Below are 10,014 nucleotides of genomic sequence, written 5' to 3'. Positions count from 1 at the left end.
ATGCTCCCGTGCGCTTCTGCATACCTGTGTTTATTCCATGTTGCTTCCTAACACCCCTACACTTCTGTTTCACGTCCCCTTGCCCTCCTCCAGCTCCCCCATCCCACCCCACCCACGTGCATTTCCAAACACAAAAAAAGACTCCGATCTAAATGTAAGAGCGGACACACAAAAACTCACAAAAGAAAACATAGTTTATGTTTTTTTAAGCAACAAGTTCTTTGATGATTTCCTTTCATGTTTCCTTTGAAAGCATAAGCAACAAATGAATACATGTATATATGTACACTTATACATATAAATGTGTATATGTAAAACTGAAAACTTGGTTCTCAAATAATAGGATCCACAAAGATGGGTTTCATAATAGCAGTAAATAACTATAAACCATTTATTTATTTAAGGGTTTCTTCCCAGAATATATATAAAGAATTCTTAAGATGCAAAAATAAGAGAAACATTTTTAACCATAAAAGAATGTGTTGTTCTAAAAAAAAATGCAAAAATGGTCAATTAAACATATGCGAAAATGTTCAGTGTTGTTAGCTATTAAGAAAATGCAAATTGAGACCATACCAAGACATCTTCCACACCCGCTGAAATGGCTTTCTTTTCTACAGGGTAGAATTCAGTTATGTGCCCGTGAAGAGTATTCTTTGTATTTCTTTGGGAAAGATCATTTGTCTCACCATGAGTTGAATTCTAACACGAGAGAACTACCAAGTAACTGAAGCAATAGCAGTTCCATCAGAGAGAACAATGAGGTAATTCCCAGATGATTTCCAGGTTCTAGCGGTCCTTTGAAAGGATGGCTTCATTCACGTGTGCAGGTTTTGGGATTTCTTCCTAATTCAAGCATGTTTTTACCCTATCATCCTGCTGCTTCTCCCCATCTCAGTCTTCCTTTTTTATTTTTATTTATTTCTATCATCCTCACAAAATAACTTCCCTGTTAGGGTTCTAATATGAAATATCCTCCAAAGGTTCGTATGCTTGAACCCTCGCTCCCAGTTAGTTGGCACTCTTTTTGAAGATGGTGGAATTTCTAGGGTAAGTGGTCTAGCTGGTAGAGATGGGCCACCATGGGCTAGGCTTCAAGGTCAATCTGCTTCTGGTTTCAGATGCTGTCTGCTTCCTGGTCTGCCTCCACATGAGGAGTTCTGACACAAGCTCTGGGCACATGGTGTTGCTGCCCCATGTCTTCACCACCATGATGGACCATAGATATGAAATTGTGAGTCAAGATCTATTCCTCTCACATTTCTTCTATCGGTTATCATTTCATCACAGCAATGTGAAAATTAGAAAACTAGCTGTTTCTCAACACACATATATGTTATCTATTGCTAGTTAACAAATCATCCTGAAAATCTGTGGCTTTAAACTATATATATATATAGTATATATATATATAGTATATATATATGATTATCTCAGTTTTTCTAGCTCAGGGACCCGGAGTCAGTTTACCTGGGTGGCCTGGTCCAGGTCCTCATTCCACTGTGGTAAGCTCAGGATGTTGGCAGGAGTTGCAGCCATTTGACAGCTGGACTGGAGCTGGGCGTCTGTTTCCTGAATGGCTCCATTCCACAGGGTTGGCAAGAGTTCCCTACTATTGCCACATGAGCCTCTTTATAAACTGCTTGTGTATTCTCGACATAAGAGCTGACTTGCCCTACAACAAACAACCCAAGAAGAAGAGGTGGGAGATGGCTCTTGAATCACCTGGCTTCTCATTCTTCCTTCTTGTAGAAATCACTAAACCCAGGCACGGCACTCCAGGGGACAGAGGTTAGGACTTACTTTTCAAAGGGAAAGTTAAAAAAATTCTTGGGAAGCCCATTTTAGAGCCTGACAACACACTCCGCATACACAAGTCCTCTTCTCTGGTACGCTATTGCCTTGCTCAATTTGTGTTTTGTATACAACATTATTATCATTCTATCTACTTGCCAATCTTATGACTTAAGACCTATGACAAAGGGTCCATTGCATTTTTCATATTAAATACTCTACACCTAGAATAGTGACAGGTTTATTTTGGCTCAATGACCACCTACCCACCTTCCTGATTAGATAAATGTGATGGAGGTGACAAGTCCCAGGAGCACAGCCAGGCATGGAAACCAGTTACAACGTTTCCAAACTTAATTTATTTCTCACAATTTTATCTTAAAGGAATTCCAATGGTTTAATGGTAAGTCATCATGTGATTCTAGCTGAGGAAACAGGGGCCTTCACAGTCCAGCAAACAAACTCACTCCAGTGGAGGAGGACTCTCTTACTTCTTAGGCTCACACAAACTCTGCTAACCAAAAGTTAGGGACATCTTCCCTTGTTCCACACGGAAATAAGCTAACAACAACAGCAGAATCTCACCTCTCCTCCTCTCAAGAGTCAGCATGGGGCTCTGGGTAGTGGCCTATGTCTATCACCCTCACAGCTCCTCAAGGTCACAAAACATCGGAGTGGCCCAGAGCCAAAGTCTAATGCAAGCACTTTATCTGAGGTTAAGAAGACAAGACCCCACACGATACCTTGCTGATTTCCTCTTATTTATTTGGGATTTAGCAGCATTTTTAAAGCTACATGTTGATGTTCCTTGGCTCTGGAGAATAAGGAAATCCGAATGCAATTAGAAAGCTAATAGCAATGGAAAGTACACAGGATTGGGAAGCCAAAATACATTACTAATTTGCAGAAAGCCTGGTTTTTCCATACCTATAAAAAGGCAGAGTCATACTGATGATGGTAGAGATAACTCCAAATTCCTATTTTGATTGGACTGTGTTAGAAAGCGCAGAGATATCTTAACATCTCTTGAAGAGTCTTTGCCAACTTCTTACCAGAAATGTCAGCGAGCATTGTCACGAGTATTGCATCTCTCTCTCTCTCTCTCTCTCTCTCTCTCTCTCTCTCTCTCTCTCTCTCTCCCTCCCTCCCTCTCTCCCTCCCCCCCTCTTTCTCTCTGCTCTTAGTCCAGGACAACAGGATGGGGACATTGCATGAAAGAAACACCAAACAAAACAACAGCAACAAAACCTGGAAGTATTGATGACAAACCTCCCACTTTAGTACCACAGGAAGCAAGAAACAACTTCAGTAGACAAGCTGCTCCTAGCTCTTTCTTTTCTCTGGGCCACTGTGAGGTCAAGAGCAGCAACTTCTCACACATCAGGCAATGCCATTCCAGGGGCATGTTCAGTCCACCAGCTCATAGCAGGTGTACCATCTGACTTTTCTTCTTGCTGCCCTTCAGCAAGGCTCCAAAATCAAGGACAAAGGAGCCTTGGTCTTTAGGGAGCAGGGGAGCCTCAGGAGCAACCTCATTAACTCCCTTGACCTGTCTGCTGGGACAGACCATGGTGAGGACAGAACATGGACAGAACTCACTATTTTCCCTCTAGTTAATTTTCAGAGGGAACAAACATCTGGGGATTGACCAGCTGTGTGCCTGCCTCTGCAGCAACAGAGCAGATAAGGTAGCTGTGGTAATAAAGAGGAACACACTGTTGAGACCTGCCTCCAGGCAGCTAGCTCCCTCCACTACCATGATGGCAGAAGTGCAGGATGGGAGCCTGTCTCCCTCAGGAATTTCTGGGAAGTCATCCTCACTATAGGTTCGGTTCTGAGGACTGTCAGAATCTAAACAAAACTCTTTTGCCCTACTGAAGGAGGATGAGCTTAAAACACTGGTGACAGAAAGCTTTTTATTTGAGGGACTGTGATCTATATAAGCTGAGACATATTAATTATAAATATTCTATATAATCCTAGATCAGAACCAAAGAAGACTCAGCACCACAGTTCAAGACCTCCCTTGTTTTAGACAAAGAAAAAGCACTTGGAGGTGAACGAATGCATTCACCACAGCAAGAGCACACAGCGGTTCTGAGCACTGGTTATACCACTGGCAGGGTGAAGGAGCCTGGAGAATGGAAGAACACAGCCAAGATCATCGGATTACTGGAAACTGATCAACTTAAGGGGCTTTAGTGACTATTAAATGTCAGGGGCAGGGGTTTGTGATAAAGTAGAGTCCAGGAGGTTCTCACGACTGGTATATTTTTATGTCATTTATCAAAATGACACTGGGGAGGGAATAGGTTAACAGTTTGAGACTCCATATCTCATTTCTGAGAGAAATTCAATTACAATGTCCAGTGAGTAACTAAGCATGTTTCTTAGGGGAAAAGGCTTAAAACAATACGTAGTGACTGTCAAAGTCCTGCGGTGGATAAAGCCTTACAGGAAGAAATTGTAAAAAAGTGAAAATGAACTGGGGATCTGAAGGGGAGCAAAGAGGTTAGGGTCAACTTCCAGCAGGCTCTAGCCAAGGGAAGCCCACTCCGGGATTCAGAGATGAGGAAGCTTATCTAAGTGTTAGCTTAGCTACACACTACAGAACATAACTCTTCCCTAGTCAGAAGAAGGCAGGAACATCTCCAGTCCTCTCGCTTAGTATTGCTCTCCTCAGTCCCCAGGGTGAGGCTTTGAGATTCCAGAAGCCAGTGTTCTCAGCTGGAACCCACGGTAGATGCCTCTAGAATCAAACTCCACTCAGCTTCCCCGTATATTCCATCCACCCCAGTTTTTGTGTCCCATACCAAGAATCTAACACGCAAATATGTCTCTTCAGGCTGGCAGATGACCTGGCATTTATTAAGCCACAGCTACCTGAAGACCTTCTGCTGCTTATAGAAGTTTTGATAGAACCTTGCAGAAATGTGAGGTGAAGAGAAAACACAGGAAAGTGTAGGGACATGAGTAGACACCATTGTGCTTTCGAGCATCCGTTTCTTTCCAAACTTAACAAAGCATCATTGGAAAATAGGCAGTGTTCTTCTGCTTCATGCCTCAGCTCAATCAATCTTGGGAAAATGTGTCCTTTCCCAAGAAATGTCGAATCTCTTAGAGAAGGCAAGCATGAACAGTGAAATAAACAGGTCAGGACATCAGATGAGCTCTGCAAACTGAAGGACCAAGAGTCAGAGGAAGAGGAAAGAAGACTGGGGTGAAAGTTAATGAGATCTGAGCTTTAAACTCAGTCCTGCCTCTAGTGTCAGGTAACCCCATTGAAGAAAAGTTTCCTAAGCAAAATATTGGCCAAACCTGTGTCAGACACCAGCAGCAAGGAATACACCATCCCTAATGAAGTAAAACCCCTGGATGACAGAAATAAAAATGCAGAGTTGCTGTGGAATAATGCTTTTGTACACTGGTTTAATAAAACACTGATTGGCCAGTAGCCAGGCAGGAAGTATAGGCAGGATAAGCAGACAAAGAGAATTCTGGGAAGAGGAAGGCTGAGTGAGGAGGTGTCAGCCCACCGTCCAGAGAGCAGCATGTAATGGCACACAGGTAAAGCCACAGAAAACGTAGCGACATATAGATGAACAGAAATGGGCTGAGTTTAAGTGCAAGTGCTAGTCAGTAGTAAGCCTGAGCTAATGGCTGAGCAGTTTTAATTAATATAAGCCTCTGTGTGTTTACTTGGGTCTGAGCAGCTGCAGGCCGGGAGGGACGCAGGAAAACTTTGAGATACAGAGAATTAACAGAGGGAAAGTGTTGTTGGATGAAGGAGGAGTGAAATTTGAAGGTGAAAATGAATTTTAAGACGCATCATTCATAGGCAATGTCTTATGTAACAGCCCCCCTTGGGCAAAGCACAGAGACAGAAGGAAGATGGTGGAAAAGCCCCAAGCTCTCTTTTTTTACCATCAGACGGAAACACATGGACAGGAAGAGGCCCTAGAGCTGGAGATGTGAGAAGCAGCTGAGCAAGCAGACCCACCTGTGCACTTAGGCCAAGGGGACCCAGGGGAGGCTCTACCCTATGAAGAGAGGGAAACCGGTCTTTGTAAAAGTCAGATCATGTTCAGTACTGCTGACCGAGCAGAAGGAGGGATGTGAGAACCTGGGAGGCCACTAAGTCAGCTGCCTCCGCCACTCACTTTCTAGGGGGTTTGTTTTCATTGACTTAAGAGAGACTGAGCCAACTGATATCACAAGACTCCAGGCTGTTATGACATTCTGTTCAAAGTTTAACTACATGAGGCAATTCTTACAAGAGGAATACACCACACTGGGAGAAATTGGCAGTGACTGTGTGTGTATGCACATGAGTATCTATTTGTCTGTGTGTTGTATGTGTGTCTACATACACACACATGTAGAGGCCAGAGGTTGATGTCAGGTGTCTTTCTCTACCACTTCCCACCTTACTTTTTGAGACAGGGTCTCTCAATGAACCTCAAGATCACCGATTCAGAAAGACTGGCCCGTTAGCCCCCAAGAATCTGCCTGTCTCTACTTACCCAGTGCTAGGATCACAGGGGTACACCACCACACCCGTCCCTTCACATTTAAGAAAAAATGCCAGCTTTTCTTTGTGTTACTGTGATGCTGGGAAATTGAACGCAGGGCTACACACTTTACTGACAGGACCATTTTCCCAGCTCTCTGTGTTATTTTTTTTAAATTGTATTATAAAATTTTTCCCAACAATTCATATTATTGTTAAGATTGCTTAAGTACAAAAGTCACATCTTTCTAATTTTCCCTGTGTCTAATGTCAAGTAGGATCAGATGTATTCGAGGGTCCTAAAGACAACTGTCACAAAAAACAAGCACAAGAGACTTGGGTATTTAGTAAACAGGTATGAGAGAAAGTATTGAGCTCTTGGATTCTTCACTAGGATGCTATTTCACCCTGGCAGTCCCCAACATCTCTTCCTTTGACTTCCCCAAAGTTTTGGTTCCCCAAAGCATTTTAAGAATGAGCAGCCATTCTTAACATTACCTGTTTTTTTTTAAATTAAAAGTTGTATCAAACAATGCAGAAAATCACCCAAGTATCCATTGATCTCCAGAAGCAGGCACTACCCAACATACCGCCCCTCACTCTGGTTTTCCAACAAGAGTTCCAAGATGGATTGGATGGTGCTCAGTAGTCTTCAGATTATTGCTTTTCTTGCCTAGCCAGCTCCTCAGGAGGCATGGAAAATAAGATTGCAGTCTGGACCTCAGACCTGTACACTGCCAAGGACTCCCCCAGCATCCCAATCCTGCATCCCTCAAAAAGGTCTGCTCTGCCAGGGACCATCTTCTTGGTTTCAGCTCAGTGCCTTGCCTGCTTAGGCAAGGATGCTTACACCAAGGACGACTATCATGCAGTCTCAATGAAGAGGGAGAATCAAACACTTGGTGTTACTTCTTTTCCTCCTGAAACAGTTGACTAGACTCTTAACACTCAGTTTGTAGAACAATTTTACCTGAAGCTATCTGGGAAAACAAAGAAGTATCTGTTCATATTCTACTTTCTTGTTGTGGGATATTTTGATTATACTCTTTTTTTTTTTTTTTTTTTTTTTTTTTTGGTTTTTCGAGACAGGGTTTCTCTGTGTAGCTTTGCGCCTTTCCTGGAGCTCACTTGGTAGCCCAGGCTGGCCTCGAACTCACAGAGATCCACCCGGCTCTGCCTCCCGAGTGCTGGGATTAAAGGCGTGCGCCACCACCGCCCGGCTGATTATACTCTTGACACTCCAGAGACAGCCAATAAAGTTTACTTTGAATCACAGGGCAGAGCTAGCTGTTAGCTCACCAAAATTAACCATAGAGATTTTGGAGGACCAAAGACATACAGAGAGACACAGGAAGTAGTAGGGAGGGGTTTAGAAAGGTTCTTGGCCCTTTTGGATCAAGAAAGGAAAGAGAGAGGTCACTGGCTGCTTCTCTGGTGCTTCTCTGATCAATTCTTACCCCAGTATCTCCCTCCCTCCAAGCTCTCCATGAAGAGTCTGGGATTTCCCATTGCAACCTCCCTGCACCAGCCTCCAGCTGCTGCGCCCTGCCCCAAATATCACAGGCAGCTAGCTAGGAAGCAAAGAGGTTGGGCAGGACTTCCAGAGACAGAGAGGTCTCTTGGAAGAAGAAAGGCTAAGTCACCAGTCAGACAGAGAGGAAACAGGAAGTCCAAGATGGAAGAGAGGTGATGCCGCATGGCAGAACATAGATTAATATAAATGGATTAATTGAAGTTATAAGAGCTAGTTAATACAAGCCTAAGCTAAGGCCATGCTTTCATAATTATTAAGTCTCTGGGTTGTGAGCTGGTGGTCCCAACAAGAAAGTACTCCTATACATGAGTACTAAATAAAGATAAACCTACCTCTGTCCCATATAAAGATAACCATGGTCTCTATACTCCCTGTTATATGGCAGTGGGGTCAAGGATAAAATGATTGGAAAAGTGTGATGGGCTGCTTCCTCTGCTTCCATCATTAACTCATTTGAGAACTCATCTGTAACCCAACTTGTAAGGATTATCTTTCCATGTTGGCAAATTGGGGGTAAAGGCCATGTACCTTATCCAGAGTGAGAAATCCAATCAAGAGAGAAGTTCAAGTCTGACCAACACTGCTGTGTACATTATAAACCATCAAGTCCTCTATAAATGGCTCTTGACTGAGTTTCACGGGTTATTTTTCCATCTAATTTAGGGTACCAAGAGAGAACTCAATGACCCCGGTACCATTTGGATCTAAAGCTCAAAAGTCAATTGCTCCCCCTCCTTTCATTTAATTAAGAAGTAATATTTAGTACATAATTATCCATCAAATGAAAGAAATCTAGAGAGTTGATTCCTTGGTCAGAGTCTTAGAATATACATTTTATGTAATGGTATACCCCAACTAAGGTCACCCAGAGTGAAGAGAGAATAGCTGTGGTGGATCACAGAAGCATTGAGCAAGAGATAGAGTAAGACTTCTGCTCTCTCAGTATGCAAGACGTTACAGCACACTATTGGATCTTCATTTTGCTTTGAGATCCTGATGGAAAACTTACTTGGTGATGGAGCAGAACTTGTTAACTAGAGTATCCACTAAACTACTAGTGAGATACACAAGTAACTAGATTGCTATCAGATGGAAGGGAAGGAAAGGGATCTTAAAGAGACAAGACCAAGAGAAAAAAAAGAAACGGGTCAGTTGTAAGCATAGCATGGGCATCCACCTTCTGTTTATTTCACTAAAAAGGCCTTCTCCTTTTCAATCCTCAAGTCAAGTGATAAGCTTGGTGTAACATAGGCTGGTGAAGACACTGATGTCTGTCAGGCTGGCTTCTCCTCATAAAACCTTGCCAGACACCCACCCCAGCCAAACCACTTTAGAGATCTGGGGATATCAAAGAACTGGGAGTAGGCCTTTGCTGTTTCTTTCTGGTTGACTAACATGTTGCTCTGTAACACGGAGCAAGTCATTTCTCTCTGGAATTTTCCATCTGTAAAATTATATTACAGCCCTAAAATTATATTATAGCTGAGAAGTGACCTACTGGAGGGCAACAGCTCCCAGCACTCTCAGCACCCTGGTATTGCATTAGAGTTGCTCAACCTGGGGTCATGACATGGTTCTTTGGTCATGGAAAAAAGTTTGTGTGGCTAAAGCTTCGTGCTGTGCCTCCGTCCCGGGGCCAGGAAATCGCCTTTCTGTTTTGTATTAACTTTTGTTTGTTTATGTGCTGTCTGTTCCCTTTTTTGTGAATTAGGAAGAGTCGAGGTGAAAGAGGGAGGCCATGGACGCTGAGAGTACAGGGACAGGATTTCAGTCCTGCACTTGAGCGCTCGGCAACGCCAGCTGTGCCTATTGATAGGTAAAGAATGGATGGTAGCCAGCAACGCCAACGGAAAAAGCTAAGTGGTTGTGGGGGAGCTAACATAGAATTGAGAATACAAGACTGGCCCCATAAGAGTCCCACAACCAAACAAAGGTCCCAGACAGAGGCAGATCCTTGCGGTTAAAGAGCTGGTGCCAGGAAGTGAACTCAGGCACAGTTGGGTCTTCCAGGCCAGAGGTGACCCTACATGGTCTGAGAGCCAATTCCAACCTGTTCCCAGGAGTGGGTCTTGAGAGCTGCTGCTGCTGCTGCTCTACAGCTGGCAGACCCCCAGACAGACGCGATTTCACCTCTGTCCCTGGTATGTTGGCCTGCCTCACTTGTCACTCACCTCTA

The 10,014-nt window shown here is 43.5% G+C and overlaps 1 long non-coding RNA gene across 1 annotated transcript; it reads right to left on the bottom strand.

The window, feature by feature from the left end:
• Positions 1 to 677: 677 nt before the first annotated feature.
• On the bottom strand, positions 678 to 3,342 carry LOC121821912 (uncharacterized). Its single transcript, XR_013044092.1, has 3 exons — positions 3,064 to 3,342; positions 1,471 to 1,675; positions 678 to 1,200 (listed from the first exon to the last, which is right to left on the bottom strand). It is a non-coding gene; the product is annotated as an uncharacterized LOC121821912 (long non-coding RNA).
• Positions 3,343 to 10,014: the final 6,672 nt, after the last annotated feature.

Source organism: Peromyscus maniculatus, chromosome 13 (genome assembly GCF_049852395.1).
Source record: "Peromyscus maniculatus bairdii isolate BWxNUB_F1_BW_parent chromosome 13, HU_Pman_BW_mat_3.1, whole genome shotgun sequence".
NCBI lineage: Eukaryota > Metazoa > Chordata > Mammalia > Rodentia > Cricetidae > Peromyscus > Peromyscus maniculatus.
This window is presented reverse-complemented; position numbering and strand designations above follow the sequence as displayed.